At 39.3% G+C, this 22,666-nt stretch overlaps 1 long non-coding RNA gene across 1 annotated transcript; it reads left to right on the top strand.

Annotated features, from left to right (window-relative positions):
* The first annotated feature begins 861 nt into the window (after window positions 1–861).
* LOC125920800 (uncharacterized) lies at window positions 862–3,984 on the top strand. Its single transcript, XR_007457201.1, has 3 exons — window positions 862–1,087; window positions 2,806–2,939; window positions 3,586–3,984. It is a non-coding gene; the product is annotated as an uncharacterized LOC125920800 (long non-coding RNA).
* The last annotated feature ends 18,682 nt before the right edge of the window (window positions 3,985–22,666 follow it).

Raw genomic sequence — 22,666 nt, 5'->3', positions numbered from 1 at the left:
AAGGAAATGTTTCATAATGCTTCCACAGGCGGAAAACCAGGGGACAATGGTGAGAACGGCCGCCGCAGTCCCGGGGCAGACCCGTGTCCCTCTCGCGCGCGCTCCCACTTCCTCGCCCGGTGTCCTGTCTGGCCGCCCCTGCCCCTCGATTTTCACCAAGTTTTGTGTCAGCTCCTTCCTCACTCCTCCCCAGACCTTCCCAATTTCATTCTGCCCCAGCCAGAAGCGCCCCCCACCCCCCAGTCCTCCAACACACCCCTCTTCCAACTTTTGCTTTCAGAATTCTTTCCAACTTCCTCTACTCTCCGAGTTCTAGATTGCCTGCTGGAAAAAAAAAAAAAAAAAAAAAGCAAACACAAACACAAAAACCCTGCTTGCCACTCTTTAGGAAAGATCACATGAGAAAGAAAGGCAAGGAGAAGCAGAAACACTTCACTCTTAGAGGGTAATAACCGCTGGCCCTACACCCTTAAGAATGTTTGCATTCTGGAATGTAATTTTCCTTTCCTAAGGTCAGGGTCATAGTTACATGCTGAATGGTCAACTCAAGAATTACATGTTTTATTAGCAGCTTAAAGTATGTCAATGGCCAATTTCCACCCTGTCTTTGCTCTCCTATTTTCCCACCAGCTAACAATGTGACAGTGTTTTCTGCCTGCTTCCTTTCACCCAGCCTCCCTTCCCAGCCCTCTCTCGCTCCATCCCATTTCTCCTTCAAAGTTAGTGTCCACCTATACTCATGAGCGGCCTCATTCGTTTCTACTTTGTGTAGCCTTTCTGTTCACCTTGGAACTAAGCAATTCACTTCACTCTGCTTCAGGGCATCATTTCCCATGCAAACATCCCTACTCCCCGGTTTGATGTCTAGACTTTCTTCCTCTTCTCCTTCTTCTCTTTCTTCTTCTCCTACATTTCCCTCCTCTGTTCCAGTAGTTTTTAAATGTGCCCTCTTTTAATGATTTCAATTCACTTGTTCTTTCATTCTAGGCAGAAGAAAGGTAAGATACTTGAGAGAACATTTGAGGAAAAGTCATTTTACACTTGCAGGATATTGACTATGGAATCATGAAAACATGATGGCAAAGCCGTAAGTAAATTTTGATACCCCTTGCATAGAGGAGGGTTCTGGAAACAATATATGGTGATCAGAAGGTGGGGCCTCAAACTGGTTTTGAGATGAAAATTTCAGATACTTGAGGTGGCCCAGGAATAAAAGACTACAAGATCTGTCAGGTTCAGTGTGATTCCCTTGAACTGGGACAGGATGGGAAATGTGTCTTTTTTTTTTTTTTTTTATAAAAAAATCATGTAATGCATTTCCAACTTTTAACTCTCTTACATAAAACTTGGCTTTTAAAATATATTTGTGCAAGTTTGGCCTTTGGTTTCTTTCTGCCTCCAGTGGGGTTCTCGTTGGAAGTCTGTTTAATTCAAGGCATACATTTCTAATCTTGAATGGTTTACTTCAAATCCACTACAATTTTTGCAGATTTCATGTTGTATATACAAATAGAGCTGAAAAAACAGAGAGCTAGCGGCAAAAGAATGGCCAGGAACATGGCTTTTTTATTCACTGGGTCTCTCTCCAGATTTCTGTTCTTTTGCATAATGACTCCAATCTGTTGTGCACCTGTAGTTCTGGGAAATGATTCTTTTTTAATCGCTTCAACAGAGGCATGGATGTAGATGTTGCCAATTACTAAGCTTGAAAAACTCCATCCATGCTCAGGAGAACATTTAATCTACTTGCTTTTTTGTTTTTAAAGACCAGAACTCCGTTCAGGCCTTTGTGGTGTTACACAAACATGCACATATAACACATAAGCAGGCTTATAAACAAAACTGTGGATTGAAAAAATACTTTACTATAGAAACAAGACCAAAGGAATCAAATTTGTACACGGCATTAGTAAAAGTGACATGTGATAGTGGACCCTTGTCAGTAAGCTTTGCACCGCCACCCATAAAATGCTTGGTCCTTAATTTGAACACGCACCCAACGCTTACGTACCGAATTCACCCTTACCGTATATCTGGTTTTGTCCTTATAGCATATATATGCGCCTGTAGAAACATAAATCTTGGTATGTCCTAATTTGTAGACCTTAACCAGTTTTTATTATTTGCAGAGATGACCCCCAAAAGTTAAAATATTTGGCAGAAAAATATTTTTTACAATTAACAGTTTGACCTTTTCAAAGCATTCACGTCTTCTATTAACAGAGAAAAAAAAAGTTTCGTGCATTTTAAAGTAAAAGAAATACACAAGTATTAATTTTATTTATCCTTTCCATGTTTGTATGTATTTCATTTTTTCATGTACTCCAGGCACAATAGTCTATTCATAATTTTCAAGAAGTTTATACCAAATTAAGTATTCCACAAGTAGCCATGAAATGAAGGAATCTGGTAAAATACATGAGCTGTTAGCATTGTTTTAGTGGAAATGTTGTCTACAGAAAAAATTAATGTACGTAGCTCATGAACATGTAATGCTATTCATATTTTCATACCACAGGATTTACCAAGTAGAAAAGGAAAGATGTTTAGCATTCGTGCTTTTGGGGGGAACATATGGCCTAAAGTAATATTGGACAAATGGATATTTTAGTTGATCATAAATGAGAAAATAGATAGAAAACATCTATTTTAAGCCGGTTATATACCCAGAAATACACCACTATTGAAAACAGAAAAATTACTGTAAATTGCATTTGGACTTAAAATAGCTATGACCTCAAAGCCATGCATTTGCAAGAACTGAAAAGAGTGTGCTGTGTCTAATCCACTCCCCTTGTTTGACAGATGTGGAACTTTGCCTCCGAGAGGTTAAGTGACTGGCCTTACATTGTAGCCAACTGAGGACCTAGAAATAACTCTGGCTCATAATTTTTCATCAAATGCCTTTTGGAATTGTAACCAGCTAGTTGCTCTGGTAGGTAAGTATGCTGTCAGATCCGTGATTGCTGTTGTTTCCAATGATTAAATTTTAACCATTCTAACTAGGAATTTTCTGGTAATAAAAAATTTCCACCTTAAGAGATCCCCGGCCTTTAGTACTTCATTTTTGGTCCACGAGGTGGCGACGTTCTACAACAAATGATGTTTTCAGCTGTTTTGTTTGTTTTTTGTTTTTTGTTTTTTTCTTAATAGTTCAAGGCTGGAATGTGTAGTTTTTACATCTTTCCAATCCTATTTGATAATTTTTCATACAATTTTCTCTTACCTTTTGGCGTATTTACATCCTTAAAATAATAATAAAATGCCTTTTTATTTTTAATCAATGGCTTTTAATGGCTTTTTAATCAATGTAGCTCTATTAGCTTAAACCAAAAACCAATTAGCCTTTAAAAAAAGAAAACTACTTCTGAGAAGATAATACCATAGGTCACTTTCATTCATCACATTTGAGGACTTTTTTCAGTTCAAATGAAAAGAGCGTAGACATTGCAATTTACTAAAATAAAAATTCATTTATTCATTAAGCAAAAGTTAAGTGCCTAAGTCTGGTCAGTATACGTTAATACTTGACTATCAATACTAAAGTCGAATATTTGCTAAAGTTAACTCATTTGCTTGGTTTAGAGATTTTCCTTGGCAACAAAAAAGAACGTCAAGTGCAAAAGTCTAAGAAAATAAGAAAATGTTCTACCACCAGGTGGTGATAAACGATAACATTTAAAATCACTCAAGTGTGAGTACTTCAAGCAAATGTTTGACTACCCCAAATACAAGTGACTTCCAAATGTCACATAAATTTAGAATTGTATTATGAGGATCTTTTATGACTTGAAATAAATTAATATTAACATAATATTTCTAGTTTAATAAATTCTGGAATTAGAAGCAGACAAGTTTAGTCAGCAGGAGGCACATGAGACCACAGAATAAGAAATTTTAAACTAAATATTTTTCCCCACTCAGCTCACAATTTATTGATTAGATGATTGAGATAGAAGCTTTTTGGAAAAGTGTCTATTCATGTCTTCTGCCCTTTTCTTCACTGGATTATTTGTTCTTTGGGTGTTGAGTTTGGTAAATTCTTTATAGATTTTTGGATACTCACCCTTTATCTGATATGTCATTTGCAAATATCTTTTCCCATTTCATCGGTTGCCTTTTAGTTTTGATGATTATTTCCTTTGCAGTGCAAAAGTGTTTTATCTTGATGAGGTCCCCATAGTTCAATTTTGTTTTTAATTCTCTTGCCTTTTGGAGATGTGTCGAGTATGAAATTGCTGCGTCTGAGGTCAAAGACATTGTTGCCTGCTTTCTCCTCTAGGATTTTGATAGTTTCCGGTCTCACGTTTAGGTATTTCCATCCATTTTGAGTTTATTTTTGTGTATGGTGTAAGAAAGTGGTCTAGTTTCATTCTTCTGCATGACGCTGTCCAGTTCTCCCAGCACCATTTGCTAAAGAGACTGTCTTTTTTCCATGGCATGCTCTTTCCTGCTTTGTCAAAGATTAGTTGGCCATACATTTGTGGGTCCAATTCTGGGTTCATTTTTCTATTCCATTGGCCCATGTGCCTGTTTTTGTGCCAATACCATACTGTCTTGATGATTACAGCTTTGTGGTAGAGGCTAACGTCTGGGATTGTGATGCCTCCCCCTTTGGTCTTCTTCTTGAACATTACTTTGGCTATTCGGGGTCTTTTGTGGTTCCATACAAATTTTAGGGTTGATGGCCAACAGACACATGAAAAGATACTCAATGTCACTCATCCTCCGGGACATACAAATCAAAGCCACAGTGAGATATCACCTCACACCTCACGGTTCACCTGATGGTGAACAAGTCAGGAGACTACAGATGCTGGTGAGGATGTGGAGAAAGGGGAACCCTCTTGCACTGTTGGTGGGAATGCAAACTGGTGCAGCCGCTCCGGAAGACAGTGTGGAGCTTCCTCAAAAAATTAAAAATGGAACTACCCTTCGACCCAGCAATAGCACTGCTAGAAATGTACCCAAGGGATACAGGAGTGTTGATGCATAGGGGTGCATGTACCCCAATATTTATAGAAGCACTTTCAACAATAGCCAAATTATGGAAGGAGCCTAACTGTCCATCAACTGATGAATGGTTAAAGAAGATGTGGTTTATATATCCAATGGAATACTACTGGCAAGGAGAAAGAATGCAGTCTGGCCATTTGCAGTAACGTGGATGGAACTGGAAGGTACTATGCTGAGTGAAATAAGTCAGTGAGAGAAGACAGATATCTATGTTTTCACTCATGTGTGGATCTTGAAAAACTTAACAGAAGACCATGCGGGGAGGGGAGGGGGAAAAAGGGTTACAAACAGAGAGGGAGGGAGGCGAACCACAAGAGACTCTTAAATACAGAGAACAAACTGTGGATGGGGGTGGGGGAGAGGGGAAAGTGGGTGATGGGCATTGAGGAGGGCACCTGTTGGGATGAATGCTGGGTGTTGTATGGAAACCAATTTAACGATAAATTATATTTAGAAAAGAGAGGGAGATGGAAAGTTTGTGTTGTTGTTGTGTTATTGTTGTTGTTGTTGTTCCCGCCCCCCCCCCCCCAACTACAGCTATTGAAGCCAAGGCCAGAAATCAATTGTCCAGATATTTTGGAAGTGATTTTTGCCACGTGGTGGTTTCTAAGCTTTTTTTCCTACAAGAAGGATATAAGACTTTACAATGCTCCTTTGTAATTTATTGATAACCGGTGACTGGATTGTGAAGTTCTATGGTTTATTGGCAATTCACTAGGGCAGTTCGAATGAGTAGCTCAAGGTCACTGCCCCTTGAGTATCTTCAAAGTCCTAGAATTGCTGTCTGCCTCCCATTTTCCTGGCCCTCGTTCTGGGCCCTCAACTCTGGCCATTGCTGCACTAAACACTTCTGGGGCTGGTGTAACCTCCCTGCATCCCATGTCCCACATGCTTTCTCACCTGGGGCCCATGTGCAGCTGGGAAGCTTAGCAGGGTTAACCCTCGACCAGAAAAGGAGCCAGTGGGAAATGGGTCCTCGTCCTTAGCGCACCATGAAAGCACGCACGCAAGTTGCGTCTTTCCGCAGCGTCAGCTCTGCGCAGCCACAAGGCAAAGTTAACGTAATAGCACGACAAAGCAGTTTCCGGATTCTGAACCCAGTGACACTTCACCACGTGTTTAACTAGTTACAGATGCCAGGGAGCAAAGCACACGTCGCGCACAAACGGGATAGCACAGGGGTCAGGAAGTTAATGAACCAAATGTGAAGTCCATTTGTGCACGCTCAGTCGAGTCGAGGCTCCGTCGTCCGGTCCTGGTCGTCTCTCGGCACTTACCTCTGGTTATGGGCGAGCAGTGGAGGATCTCTGTTCCGTTCAGAGATCAATCTGCAGAACCTTTGGTGGCAGCTGCCTTTTTGAAATGGTCGTACACGGAGGAGCCAGTGTCTGGAGAATCTGACCGTTTGCTGCAAAAATCCTCCCCTTTTAAAGGGATTTAATCCGTCTTGGGCCGTTACAGACCTCCCCTGCTCTGCTGGTTATCAGTTCTGTGTTACCCACCACCACTGGCCTCAGCGATATCGGGTCTTGGCTGCAACGCTCTTAGCTGCTTGAGTCACCGCTTGACATAGGCCAGTGCTTGACCTGAGTGACTCCATCTTGTTCTTTGTAGTTTTCTTCTTTTCCTTGGGAGACAGTATAGAAGCCCATTCTCCATGTCTCTTCAGAGGGGCCTGTTAGAACTAAGCTCCTGCTGTCCCCAACGCTCCCTTGCATCGGCTTTGGCCCTTCTCCGTCTTATTCTTGTTTGTCTCTCTCCCCTGCTTCCTAAACTAGCTGACCGGCTCCTTGCACTTCCTACCTCCTCAAGGACTCCATGCACACAAACGTTTTTCTGAGGCTGCTTTCTGGGGCCCAAGTAAATCTCAAACAATGAGTATCAGAAGATGCGATAGACAGTCCGCTCACGGATCAGACGGTGATAAACAGCCTTTGGTGGCGGTAAGTGGGGTGGCGTAGCCTGGGGCGGTCAGGGCACTTAAACAGAATGGGGAAAAGAGTAATGAAAAAAGAGTGTGTGATCAGATGGCTTCTGGTAGTTGCTTCAGAGCAGGGGTTGGTAAACTACAGCCTGTGGGCTGACCACCTATTTTGTAAGTCAAGTTTTATTGGAACAAAGCCACTGTCATCTGTTCGCGTGTTGCTTATGACTGCGTTTGCAGGACAAGGTGGAATTGAACAAGTACAAAAGGGACCGCGTGGCCCGCGAGTCCCAAATAATTGTTACCTGCCCCCTTATGAAAAGTTTGTTAACCCATGCTTTAGAAGCCTTGAAAACCATTTTAAAGAGATTTTTTTTTCCTAAGTCTTAATTGCATGTCGTGAAAGTTCTCTTTCTCTCCTGCAGCCAGAGGGCAGATGGTACTGAAAATATGAAAATGCATCACCTTATAGTTGCCCTATGCCGAGGTCAGGGTCTTAATAGAAAAATGTGGGAGCCTGAGACATGATGTGGAGACATCTGGGGGGATTAGCCTGAGTATCTTGAACTTCCACATTCTCCTGAACCCTCCAGATTGTCAGAGGCAGATATCACCTCTCTGCGACAGCCGGCCCTCGCCAAGAGACCCTAAAGTTCTCAGCAGAGACAAGTGCTTCTCCAAAGGACCCTTCCCCACCTTAACGTCTGCCCCACCTCCTGCATTTCTATCCTCTTATTTCCTGGAGAAATTCTTTGAAGAAACACTGGCCACACGAATTATGGTTCCCAAATATTTTCTAAATTCTGAGAGCAGAAGCAATGTTAGTCAAAAGCACTGCACTGATAACAGTAATACCATCCAATTATATTTGGTTAAGACAAGAAGAAGACAATTTGGTTATTCTTATGACATTATAGAACAGTTTATCGTTCTGTTGTGAAAATTTTGCCATCGTGCACAAAAACTCCACAGAGAAAATGCACAATTGTATTATTTTAAGGTTAATAATATGGCCTGTTGGAGGATATGCAGTTAGCTAGCAAGAAATTCTGGGGATCTGGAAGTGATAACCAAACAGACTCGTCCCAAGTACTCTATGAGAATTGGTTGTGGTTGTCCACTATGGATTAATATCAGTGGAGATGGTTCTTGTCTGGCATCTGTCTGAGATTTCTAGGCTAGGCTAGCAGCAATGATTCCAGAAAACTTTGTTTGCCTATCTGATCTAGGGAGATTGAGCTAGGCAAACACTGAGGGCATGTGTGTGTGCGTGTGCGTGTGTGTGTGTGTGTGTGTGTGTGTGTGTAGAGGGGTGACTCATCTATATCCAGTTCCCTGTTTTCTGAGCAGTGGCTGCCTGCTGTTCCCTGCTAGGCTGTGCCTTCTTTTTCATGCCGCTCCTCAATTTAAAACTCCAGTCTGCTCAAGCAAACTAGGCAGGAGAAAGGAGCCCATTGTAAATGCAACTATATCTGAATTCATGTTTTCTCAAGTTTTACCATGACGATAATGTCTGCTATTTCTTTAGTGTTCGTTGTATGCCATGCATACTTTACATATATAAGCTAATTAAGCCTCACATGTCATTTTATTGTTATTACTATCTCTGTTTCACAGATGATGTAATGGAGGCACATGGAAACTAAGAAATTTGGCCGAGTTCACACAGCTAATGGTTGATAGAGTCAGGTAATCTGTTCTTTTAACCTTTAATGCAACCAAGCACAGTAGGTATACAACTCTATTTAAAACTTGTTAAGGGTGGTGAGACTATGCAAGAAAGAGGACTAGGTTAAGTGTCAGGGCAACCGGGGTGCCTGGGTGGTTCAGTTGGTACAGTGTGCAACTTTGGCTCATGTCACGATCTTGCAGTTTGCGAACCCCGTGCTGACAGCTCGGAGCCCAGAGCCCGCTTCGGATTCCTCTCTCTCTGCCCCTCCCCCACTCGTGCTCTGTCTCTGTCTCTCTAAAAAAATAAATAAACATTAAAAAAATTAAAAAATAAGAGAGCAACCAATTTCAGATGTGCAACCACTTGCCTAATGACCTGAATCACAGGCTGTTTAGAACTTAGTTTCTAAATCTGTAAAATGGGCAGGTTAGACAGTGCCGGCTTAAATATTCTGTGACTTTTAAGGTAATTTTAGTACTTTGAATGACAATGGATGTCCGAAGTGCTGTATATTTGTTTTAATGGTATAGCTCTGTTGTATAATCAATTTATTATATGCTGTGTCCTTGATGATGTAATTATTCCTCAATAAAATCTTGGCGTGATTAGAACGTTGTTCAGATTAGAAAGTCAGACGCACTTTTTTCTTGTTCTGTGAAGCCCCTGTGGCTAATGGTATTATTGTCACCAGTGTCAGGAACCAATTAAGTAAAACATCGAATAAGACTATTTTGTCTTACATAATTAAGCCGATGAAAGAACTGGAGAATCTGATGGCATAAAGGAATGTAATTTCAAAAAGCTTCAGTGCTACGCTTTGTGGATTATATGACTTAATTAAAATATAATTAAAATATAATATTTTATTAATATATATATGTATATATGCATTGCACAAATGTAAATATTTTATATATATATATATGTATTTACATATCAGGAAGAAGAAATACATTCCAAATTCCCATATTGTATCCCCGAGGTAGGAAATATAAAATAAAGACTTCAGGACTTTGTAACTCTTTAGTAAGTATATTGGATTCTGAGCATGTAAATATAGTGTGTTTTTCTGGAATTCGCCAACATCCTCCTCCTCTCTAGTATGTATAACTACTAGGCACAGACGATGATCTGTGTATTTCACTTGTCTTACAACTTGGCCAAAAAGCCATTCCTCAATTTATAAGGGAAGGTTGCAACTAAGAAGGGAGACATCTATGCTAACCTTTTCATTAGGATAAATTGACTTGTCTGCTTAGAAGAAGAATGTGACCCTCGCTCAGACTTGCTCAGCAACTGACGTTCATCCGAACTCCAGGCAACTGCACAAGCTATATATACTTCTTATTCGAAATCAGAGATCAAATGAAAGGAAGCAGGTGAAACCCAAGAGATCGTGGCAGAAGAGCGGCAGAAGCACACCTGTTAAGCACAAGCGCCGGGTCGGGACACCTGATCAGCGACTGCCGGCAAGAGCACGTGCCCGGGGGAGCTGAGCACGACCACAGCCACAGAGAAGGCAGGAGCCAAGCATCTGTTCCCATCTTGGCAAAAACTAGGAGTTAAAACGAAAGGGGATTAGTGACATTGCATGGAACAAGCCGAAAGTATAGAGCAAACGCATATCATCTTAGAGAATTTAGCCTTGTCCCCCGCATGTCATTTCTGAGTAGCTGGGATCTCTGGATATCGCTTTCGACAGCACCTGCAGACTGTCACCCATTCCTTGTCGTGAGCCCACGTGCAAGGAGGGAAAGCAATTCTTACCTGAGGTTTGAGAATAGACCTGGTGATTTTAGGGGCAGTATAAAACTCATATCATAAAAGCAAAAGACGGAAAAAAATGAGGTTCGTCCCCAGCAGCAGTGTGTCAAATCAGAGACATCTCTGTTTACTTGATTGGCACATCAGAAATGAGGGCACAATGTGAAAACCTCCCTTACGTTGATAATGTGAGGCTTCAGCCATTTCTTTCCTAAGATTTTGGATTTTATGTTGCTTTTTCTTTTCCTCTTTGCATTTTACATTTGATTCTGTTTCTTTTTTAATTTTTTAACGTTTATTTATTTTTGACAGAGAGAGAGAGAGAGAGACAGAGCACGAGCGGGAGAGGGGCAGAGAGAGAGGGAGACACAGAATCTGAAGCAAGCTCCAGTCTCTGAGCTGTCAGCACAGAGCCCAACGTGGGGCTTAAACTCACGAACTGTGTGATCATGCCCTGAGCTGAAATTAAGAGTAGGGATGCTTAACCAACCGAGCCACCCAGTTGCCCCTCAAATGACTTTTTTAAACAATTGTATCAAGGTTTTCTTCTGGGGCTTTGTCAATCTTCCCTCCAACCCCTCATCCCTTTCTCTTTTTTGTTTCTCCTTTTTAAATTTTTAATGTTTATTACGTATCTACTTGTGTCAGTTACTATACTGGGCATTGATGATATTTACCCTGCCCCCTGAAATTTCACAGTCTTTTACAGGATGATTTAAAAAATTGCTGTTGAGAGTCTTACCCAATATATTTAAACAGTTGTTCTCCAGTGTAGTTAGGGGCTACACAGGGGATACAGATAAGGTGGAGGGCGTGGCATAAAAATGGAAATGTTAACCTTGTGCAGGGGCAGGTGGAAAGGGACAGCAGTGAAAGTTTCACACAAAAAAAAGAGTTACTCAATCTGATTTTTTTCTTTTCAGTTTTTTGAGACTTCATAAAAATACCTTGTATGTGAATACTACTGTCATTTATGTTCCTTTTCTAAGAAGGTAAGAATACAGGGAAATTTTCAGGGTGCCCTGGGTGGCTCTGTGGATAAAGCTTCTGACTTCAGCTTAGGTCATGATCTCGCAATTCATGAGTTCGAGTCCCATGCCTGGAGCCGACTTCGGATTTTGTGTGTGTGTGTGTCGTTCTCTACCCCTGCCTGCTCCCACTTTGTCTCTCTCAAAAATAAATAAACATTAAAAAAAAAAAAGATCACTTTCCACCTTTAAAGAATATGGGGAAATTCTCTAATTTTTTGTCACTGGGCTTAGCACATTTTATGCTGTATGGCTTAGTTTCTGTATTCTACTAATTAATCATTCTGTATAGAAACAACATAGAATTGGTATGATAGCTCATAGGTATGCAAAGATGAAAGGGATTACTTACTGAGAAATTCAGTTTATGTCCATTTAGCAGTATCAGGAAATGAGAAAGAAAATTGTGCTAAATCTAATTTTGAGTTTAATGAATGGTTTGTACCATTTAACTCTTTCTGCATTTCTGCAGAAACCTTCCTTTAGTATCATTTAGGAATTTTATCAATGTTTCAATGTTTTTTTTTGAAGAAAAACTATGGATGCCTATAAAACTAAAATACTAAAATATTATTCATTATTTGGTAAAAAGAATGACTGGGGCATTGTAAAAGGAAAAAATACTTAAGCTTTAAGTCTTCAAGTTAATATTAAAAAGTTAATATTTTAAATATTCTAGTATTTTCTCCTTTATATATGATTTATTTGTACTTTTTTTTTAAAGCATTTATTTATTTTTAAGAGAGAAAGAGAGCTCGAACATGAGAGAGGCAGAGAGAGGGAGACAGAGGATCTGAAGCGGGCTCTGGGCTGACAGCAGAGAGCTCGATGCAGGGCTCGAACTCATGAACTTCGAGATCATGACCTGGGCTGAAGTTGGATGCTTAAGTTTTATATGTTCTTTTAAAAAGGATTGAGTATAAGTAATAGGAATAGGTTTTTGGCCTTCTTACGTGGAAGTTTCGTTACTTTTCTAATGATTCTTGGTAACAGTGGTACAAAATAGTGAAGCTATGAGGAGAATCTTATATTAAGAAAAATAGATGCCTTGGGGCGGCTGGGTGGCTCAGTCCATTAAGCATCCGATTCTTGATTTCTACTCATGCCCTGATCTCAACGGTTCCTGAGTTTGAGGCCCACGTCAGGCTCCAGGCTGACAGTGCAGAGCCTGCTTGGAATTCTCTCTCTCCTTCTCTCTCTGCCCCTCCCCCATGCTCTTTCTCTCAAAATAAGTAAACTTAAACAGAAAAAAGAAAAAAGAAAAATAGATTTATTTGCATTCGGTTTTCGGGTGAAAGGGGAAATGCTTATATTAAGAACCAAAATAATTTAATTTTTATCCTATAACAATTTCTGGTAAGATACTATGCACACACACACACACAAACACACATATAGATACATGCGCGCGCACACACACACATATATATGTATTAGAGAAATCAATATATGCCTTCAATTATGTTTTTACAAATACTGCAATTTTGAGGACATTGTCTGAACTGGCACTTTCAACAATATACTATATTTTGAAACATGCATCTTTCGAAGGATTAAAAGCACCATTTAAATGAAACATGTAAAACATGACTCTTTTTTTCTCATTCACTCTCTGGTAGATACTGAAGTAAACATTAATGTACAGGCCCAACATGGTTCCCAGGCAATCACAAAGAATTCAGAAAATGATCGTAGTCAAATCTAAGTTTTTCAGGTCAGTGAAGGAGTCAAAGACATAAACAACTCAAAATATTGGGTAATCCAAGATAAATATATGTAAAATATTTTTTAATTACTTCAGTGAAATTGACTTGGATGTAAGTGACGACAATAATGATGGTGATGGTGGTAAAGGGAATGGTAACTCACATTTATTGACAACGACTTGATTGCCAGGTACTGCCTTATAGACTTTGCTCATAAGATAGCCCTATCAAGTATACCCTGTTACCATCGGAAGCTTAGAGAGATCAAGTGACCTGCTCAAGGCCAGAGCTAAGAGAGCGTTTATGTAGTCATTGGTGTTGCCCATCAACGTGTGTTAATACTGTACTTCCCTACCCACCCAGTTAGATGTGTCTGTGTGACTTCCTTTAATATACTGTGAGCAGAGTGCCTTGCTTTGGCCAATGATATGAGAGCAGAGTGTAACTTCCAGCTGGAAACTCTCAGAGTCACTGAGTGATTTGCCATGCTCTCTTTCTTTCTCCTCTGTAATGACAGCGGCTGTTTTAAATAACGGGCTGCTCCATCAGCTGGGGTTCTGGAGAAGTGATAACGACGATGAGGCAGCCCATGATAACAGACATCTAGTATAAGTAAGAGTTAACTTCTTGTTTTCAGCCTCTGAGATTTGGAGATACACAGCCAAATAATTGGAACAGATAAAATGGCAGAACTAAGGTAACCTTACGTTGGTGACAATAAAAAGTCAAATTATTACTCTGAGAAGCTATATTACAATTATTAGCCATCTGTCCTTGATGGTCTTTTTCTATATAAGGTACCAGGCCAAGCTGATTCATTAGTGTATATCTTAAAAGCTAGGAAAAATACTTAAAATAAGAGTTATTTTTATTCTGGGATTAAAAGAGTGGTTCACTATAGATATTTATTAAGACAACTAAACATATCAATAAATAAAAATAAAAATCATAGAAGAATTTTTATCGATGCTAAAAATAAATTTCAAAATATTTTAAGCATCCATTTTTGAATTGCAATCAATTTAATCCTCTTTTCCTCTAGAAACAAAATAGAACTCTCTTAATGAGATGAAGAATAACAAAGTCTGTATCAAATTCATTTGAAAAGGTCTAGAGTTATTCCCATAAAAATAAAGACAAAGATACCTATTATTAACATTATCATTCAACATTGTTGTGGAAATGTTAGTAAATGCCTTAAGAAGAAAATATTAGAAAGAAGAATGTAGAAGATAGGAGAAAAATCTGTTTTATTTATTTATTCATTTATTTATTATTTTTTAAATTTGAGTTGGCAGACATACAATGTTACTTTAGTTTCAGGTGAACAACATAGTGCTGAATGAGAGAAAATACTTGCAAATGACATATCTGATAAGAGAATAATATCCAAAATATATTTTAAAACTCATAAGAGTCAACACCAAAAAAGCGAACAGTCTTATTAAAACATGGGCAGAGGACCCGAATAGACATTGTTCCAAAGAAGATACATAGATGGACAACAGACACATGCAAAGATGCCCCACATCATTAATCATCAAGAAATGCCAATCAAAACCGCAATGAGATATCACCTTACACCTGTCAGAATGGCTAAAATAAAACAGACAAGAAGTAACAAATGTTGATGAGGATGTGGAGAAAAAGGAACACTTGTGCACTGTTGGTGAGAATGTAAATTGGGGCAGCCACTGTGGAAAACAGTATGGAGGTTCCTGAAAAAATTAAAGAAAGAACTACCATAAGACGCATATTTTATTTAAATGTTCAGGGGAAAAAAAAAAAACTTCCTATAAACTGCAGTCTGGGTTTTCCACATATGTGCTATGCCTGGATCATTTATTCTGGAAAATTAATCTTAAATTCCTCCAGGTTCTTGGCAAGAATGTCCTGGGACATTTAACAGAAGTTGCATCTGATAAACAGGCATACACGTCACACAGAGTCTCTAACAGTTGAGAGGAGGCAGAAGGGTACATTTGACACCCTAGTCCCCACAGATTGTCAATGAGAATAGCCCAAGGAACTTCTCAAAGACTGGTAGGCTAATCTTACCAAACCGTGCTGTATCGTCAGCTGCTGATCACATCACAGAAATGGAAAGGCCAGTTAAACTTGCCTGTCTGTGTATAATAAGTCAGGACATTTTCTTATGTTGTGGTGAATTGTATCCTATGCTGGGAGTGTGCACAATTTTCTGTAAATTATACCCCTGTTCCACGGTGACAGTCACAATATGATATGCTATTTGGAAAACCCAAGAGAACTAAAGGGAAAATATGATTATCAAGAGAGTTTCATGAAAAAGATTAGGGTAACAAAATGATTACAAAATTATCAAGAAGTTTCATGTAACCCCCAACATAAAATGTAATGGAAAAATTTTAGTCTCAATAGCAACAAAAATATAAGCACCTTGAACTGTGTAAAATCATATATAAATAAATAAAACATAAATACAACTTATAATCTTTTATTCAGGGACATAAAATAAAACTTTAATAACAGGCTTAAAAGCAGTAGTCTAGAACAATTCAATATTGTAATCACAAGGATACTTTACAAATTAATTTACATAATGGATATAATTCCAATAAAATGTCTACAGTACATAATGTAAATCCTCAAACATATAGGTATTAAAGTGGAAGGAAATACAAACAATTTTGGGGTCAGAAAGGATACACAAAGTGAAATTATAGGATATCTAGGATATATTGATGGTGAAAGACCATGTTAGCAGAACCTATGTATGAATGATTGAAAACCTATGAGTAAGCCTCTATTTAAATGTTTTTATAAAAGAAGAAAATAACCCAAAATACAGCAGAAGGAAGAATGCATTTTAGCAGAGATTAATGGGAAAAAAGGAAAACATTTAGATAAATAAACAAATAAATAACATAAACATTTAGATAAACAAACAATTGAGGTAAATGAAATTTAGATAAAAACACATTTAGATAAATAAATAAACAAACATAAAAGCTGACTCACTGAAGAAAAAAATAATGATGAAGATGTACCACCAACTAACCTAAGGAGAAAGAAATACTCATAAAATAACAGGGCTGGAAATAACTGCAGGTAGAAGCGAATTAAGTTTTCTAAAATTTATCCCAAAATATTTGAAAATCTGACATCATTGAAAATTTACCAAAAAGTGACTAGAGAGGAAATAGAAAATTTTAATACTGGTTACTACCAAAGAAATGAAAGATTGTGATTTAAGAGGATCCACAAGGGGGAAATTCACCGTGGCAGAGAAGTAGGGGGACCCAAAGTTCCTTCTTCCCTCAAACACAGCAGGGTTGAGGCCAGAGGACTTTGAACTCCAAGATTCTGGGCGGCTAAGTGACCAGGGGCCCACAGGGACAACCTGGAAGGCCATAGGTGCGTGATTGCAAACTGGGGAAAATAAATTGGGCAGTGGAGGAACGGAGGGGAGGGATCCCCTTCTGGGGAGAGACAAGAGGAAGAGAAAGAGAGGCTGGGGAAGTATAGGATTATATTTGCACAAGAGAAAAACCACGGATGGGGGGGGATCAGAAAAAGAAACAGAGAAGGATCGAAATCTCTAACCGTGGGGCTTTCTCTGAACTGGGGCCGGCTGACCTGGGGAGGAGGGGAGCTGCCCCCCCCCCCCCCCCCCCCCCCCAGGCTCGGTAGCTAGCCCAGAGGCTCAGTCTGCAGGGGGAGAAAGCAATCCCCTCCCTTGAGTGCTGTGAGAAGATCTATAGCTTTTCTAAGGACAAAGATCCCTGCCTGCACCCGCCAGCCAGATGCCCTTTAACCGCTGGGTGGAGCCAAACTTCCCCGGTACCAGGGAGTGTGGGGCGGGATCCTTTAAGACATCGAGGTTTGAATCCCAGAGGAGCCCCAGGGAGGCACAGCCGACTGTGGAGCGGAAGAAAACAAAACAAAAGCACCCGCTCACACCGCACAGCACTGTGAGGATGGTGTGAACAGAGTGGTTTAGGACACCCCGTAGGGGAGGAGAGACAAGGGTGTTGCCATTTTTCTCCCCATCACCAACAAGGTGGGGCTCCAGGGAACCGCCAGCGGGACCCACGGGGGAGGCGGGACCCGCCTGCACCAAACCAGGCCCCTCTGCGCCTGCTTACTGTGTACCTGCCAGAGTAAGGTTGATGCTGACCAACCAGACAGCCCCTCCTCCTGACCAGCGCAGCTACCGGTTCCAAGGCGCCCAGTGGTTTTGCACTTTTCTGATTTACTTCTTGGACAATTCTTATTATATATGCATTTTTTTTCTTCCTTTTCTTCTTCGTTTTTCTTCCCTTCGCTAATCTAGTTATTCTGGTTGTTGGTTTGTTTAAGCAGACATATTTAATCTATTCTTTTCGCACATGTTCTGTACCTCTTGCTTTATTTTCCTCGCTCTCTCTCTCTCTCTCTCTGGATGAAGTTGCATCGTTTCTCTGCCTGGTCAATTTTCTTTTCTTTTTTCCCCGTCCCTGTCATTTTTCTCTTTCCGCCACCACTGCCCTCCCCTCCTTTTTAAGAACATTTTTTTTTTCCCCAGGGTTACTTCAACGAACAAATCAAAGCATACTAAGTAGAGGGTCCAAACCACCACTGCAAGTAGAGAGATTCAAACAGTCAGAGTCATAACAACAGAGCGCAGGTAACACACTCCATAAAAACACCTCCTGAAGGGCCAGGCCCTGGACAGCGTATGACTCCTCTTTAATATAGTAGTGCTCACAGGTACAGAACACATAACAAGCTTTTAAAACACACAAGGGAGCAAAATGGAAGAATTCTCCTCAAAAGACATTCCAGGAAGAAATGACAGCTAAAGAATTGTTCAAAACAGGTATAAACGATGTATCTGATTTAGAGTTTAGAATAATGGTCATAAGATTCATCGCTGGCTTGAAAAAAGCAGAGAAGACAGCAGAAGCTCCATTGCTGCAGAGATGAAGGAACTAAAAAATAGTCATGTCGAATTAAGAAATACTGTAACTGAGGTGCAAAACAAACAGCAAGGATTGAAGAGGCAGAGGAGAGAATAAGTGAAACAGAAGACAAAATTATCGAAAAAGATGAGACTGAGAAAAAGAGAGATAAAAAAATACTAGACCACGTAGTGAGAATTAGAGAAATAAGTGATCCATAGAAATGTAATCATATCCACATAATAGGAGTTCCAGAAGAAGTAGAGAGAGAGAAAGGGGCAGAAGGTTTACTTGAACAATTATAGCTGAGAACTTCCCCAATCTGGGAAAGGAAACAGACATTCAAATCCAGGAGGCATGGAGAACTCACTTCAGATTTAATAAGAACAGATCTTCTCCAGACATATCATAGTGAAACTGGGAAAATACAAAGATAAAGAGAGCATTCTGAAAGCATCTAGGGACGAACAGGCCTTAACCTAGGAGCGTGGACACATAAGAGTAAGAGCAGACCTGTCCACTGAAACTTGGCAGGCCAAAAGGGAGTGGCAGGAAATATTCAATGTACTGAGTTGGAAAAATATGCAGCCCCAAATCCTTTATCCAACAAGCGTGTCATTCAGAATAGAAGGAGAGATAAAGCTTTTCCCAGGAAAACAAACACTGAAGGAGTTAATGGCCACAAAAACAACACTTCAGGAGATCTTAAGAGGGACTCTGTGAATGGAATGTTGCAAAGACTACAAAGGACACCACAAGCAGGAAACCTACGGGTAACACAATGACACTAAGTCAATATCTTTCAATAATAACACTGAATGTAAATGAGCTAAGTGCTCCAATCAAAAAACGTATCAGAATGGACAAAAAAAAAAAAAACAAGATCCATCTATATACTGTCTACAAGAGACCCATTTTAGACTTGAGCATACCTTCAGATTGAAAGTGATGGGATGGAGAACCATCTATCATGCTACTGGAAGTCAAAAGAAAGCTGGAGTAGCCATACTTATATCAGAAAAACTAGATTTTAAACTAAGGTCTGTAACAAGAGATGAAGAAGGGCATTATGTCATAATTATGGGGTCTATCAATCAAGAACTAACAATTATAAATGTTCATGCACTGAATTTGATAGCACCCAAATATATAAAACAATCAATCACAAACATAAGCAATCTTACTGATAAGAATACAGTAATTTCAGGTGACATTAATACTTCACTTACAGAAATGGACAGATCATCTAGACAGAAAATCAATAAAGAAACAATGGCCCTGAATGATATACTGGATGATATACTGAATGATATACTGGACCAGATATATTCAGAACTGTCATCCAAAATCAGCAAAATATACATTGTTCTCAAATGCACATGGAACATTCTTCAAGATAGATCACATACTGGGTCATTAAACAGCCCTCAACAAATATAAAAGAATTGAGATCATACCATGCACATTTTCAGATCACAATACTATAAAACTTGAAATCAACCACAGGAAAAATTTGGAAAACCTCCAAATGCATGGAGGTTAAAGAACATCCTGCTAAAGAATGAATGGGTCAACCAGGCAATTAAAGAGGAAATTAAAAAAAATATGTGGAAGCAAATGAAAATGAAAACAGGACAGTCCAAACCCTTTGGGATGCAGCAAAGGCAGTCCTAAGAGGAAAATACATTGTAATCCAGGCCTATCTCAAGAAAGAAAAAAAATCCCAAATACAAAATCAAACAGCCCACACCTAAAGGAACTACAAGCAGAACAGCAAAGAAACCCTAAGGCCAGCAGAAGAGAAATACTAAAGATTAGAGCAGAAATAAACAATAGAGAATCAAAAACAAAAACAAAACAGTAGAACAGATCAATGAAACTAAGAACTTTTTTTTGAAAAAAAATAAAATAAAATTGATAACCCCCTAGCCAGACTTCTCAAAAAAAAAAAAAGAGAGAGGACCCAAATACATAAAATCACAAATGAAATTAGACATATCACAACCAACCCCTCAGAAATACAATTATCAGAGAATACTATGAAACATTATATGCCAACAAACTGGATAACCTGGAACAAATGGACAAATTCCTAGACACCCACACACTACCCAACTTTAATGGGAAGAAATAGAAAATTTGAATAGACCCATAACTAGCAAAGAAATTGAATCAGTTATCAAAAATCTCCCACAAATAAAAGTCCTGGGCCAGATGGTTTCCCATGGGAATTCTACCAGACATTTAAAGCAGAGTTAATACCTATCCTTCTCAAACTGTTCCAAAAAAATAGAAATGGAAGGAAAGCTTCCAAACTCATTCTGTGAAGCCAGCATTACCTTGATTCCCAAACCATACAGAGACCCCACAAAAAAAGGAGAATAACAGGCCAATATCCCTGATGAACATGGATGCAAAAATTCTCAAAAAGATACTAGCAAATCGAATTCAACAGCTTATAAAAAGAATTATTTCCCATGATCAAGTGGGATTCATTCCTGGGCTTCAGGGATGGTTCAATATTTGAAATCAGTCCATGTGATACATCACATTAATAAAAGAAAGGATAAGAACCATGTGATCCTGTCAATAGATGCAGAAAAAAAAAAACATTTAACAAAATACAGCATCCTTTCTTTAAAAAATCCTCAAGAAAGTTGGGATAGAAGGAACATACCTTAACATCATAAAAGCCATATATGAAAAGCCCACAGCTAATATCACCTCACTGGGGAAAAACTGAGAGCTTTCCCCCTGAGATCAGGAACATGACAGGGATGTCCACTCTCACCACTGTTGTCTAACATAGTGTTGGAAGTTCTAGCATCAGCAATCAGACAACAAAATGAAATAAAAGGCATCAAAATTGGCAAAGAAGAAGTCAAACTTTCACTTTTCACAGATGACATGATACTCTACATGGGAAACCCAAAGACTCCACCAAAAAGCTGCTAGAACTAACACATGAATTCAGCAAATTTGCAGGATACAAAATTAATGTACAGAAATTGGTTGCATTTCTATAAACCAATAATGAAGCAACAGAAAGAGAAATCAAGAAATTGATCCATTTACAATTGCACCAAGAGCCATGAAATACCTAGGAATAAACCTAACCAAAGATGTAAAATATCTGTATGCTGAAAACTATAGAAAATTTATGAAGGCAATTGAAGAAGACACAAAGTAATGGAAAAACATCCATGCTCATGGGTTGGAAGAACAAAAATTGTTAAAGTGTCAATACTACCCAATGCAATATACACATTCAGTGCAATCCCAGTCAAAATGGCACGGGGCATTCTTCTCAAAGCTAGAACAAACAATCCTAAAATTTGTACGGAGCCACAAAAGACCCCAAATAGCCAAAGTAATATTGAAGAAGAAAACCAAAGCGGGAGGCATCACAATCCCGGACGTTATTCTCTACTACAAAGCTGTAATCATCAAGACAGTATGGTACTGGCATGAAAACAGACACATAGACCAATGGAATAGAATAGAGACTCCAGAATTGGACCCACAAATGTATGGCCAACTAATCTTTGACAAAGCAAGAAAGAGTATCCAATGGGAAAAACACAGTCTCTTTAGCAAATGGTGCTAGGAAAACTGGACAGCAACATGCAGAAGAGTGAACCTGGACCACTTTCTTACACCATGCCCAAAAATAAACTCAAAATGGATTAAAGACCTAAATGTGAAACAGGAAACCATCAAAACCCTAGAGAAGAAAACAGGCAACAACCTCTTTGACCTCAGCCACAGCAATTTCTTACTCGACACATCTCCAAAGGCAAGGAAATTAAAAGCAAAAATGAACTATGGGGACCTCATCAAGATAAAAATCTTCTGCAGTGCAAAGGAAACAATCAACAAAACTAAAAGGCAGCCGATGGATTGGGAAAAGATATTTGCAAATGACATATTGGATAAAGGGTTAGTGTCCAAAAATCTATAAAGAATTTACCAATCTCAGTATCCAAAAAACAAATAATCCAGTGAAGAAGTGGGCAGAAGACACGAACAGACACTTCTAAAGAAGACATCTAGATGGCCAACAGACACATGAAAAGATGCTCAATGTCAGTCATCCTGAGGGAAATAAAAATGAAAGCCACACTGAGATATCATCTCACACCAGTCAGAGTGGCTAAAATTAACACCTCAGGAAACAACAGATGTAGGTGAAGATATGGAGAAATGGGAACCCTCTTGCACTGTTGGTGGGAATGCAAACTGGTGCAGCCATTCTGGAAAACAGTGTGGAGGTTCCTCAAAAAATTAAAAATAGAACTTACCCTACAGCTCAGCAATAGCACTGCTAGGAATTTACCCAAGGGATACAAGAGTGCTGACTCACAGGGGCACATGTACCCCAGTGTTTATAGCAGCACTTTCAACAGTAGCCAAATTATGGAAAGAACCTAAATGTCCATCAACTGACGAATGGATAAAGATGTGGTTTGTATACACGATGGGATACTACTCAGCAATGAGAAAGAATGAAATCATGCCATTTGCAGCAACACGGATGGAACTGGAGGGTATTATGCTAAGTGAAATAAGTCAAAGAACGACAGATATCATATGTTTTCACTCATATGTGGAACTTGAGAAACATAACAGAAGAC

Source organism: Panthera uncia, chromosome C2 (assembly GCF_023721935.1).
Source record: "Panthera uncia isolate 11264 chromosome C2, Puncia_PCG_1.0, whole genome shotgun sequence".
In the NCBI taxonomy this organism is placed as follows: Eukaryota; Metazoa; Chordata; class Mammalia; order Carnivora; family Felidae; genus Panthera; species Panthera uncia.
This window is presented reverse-complemented; position numbering and strand designations above follow the sequence as displayed.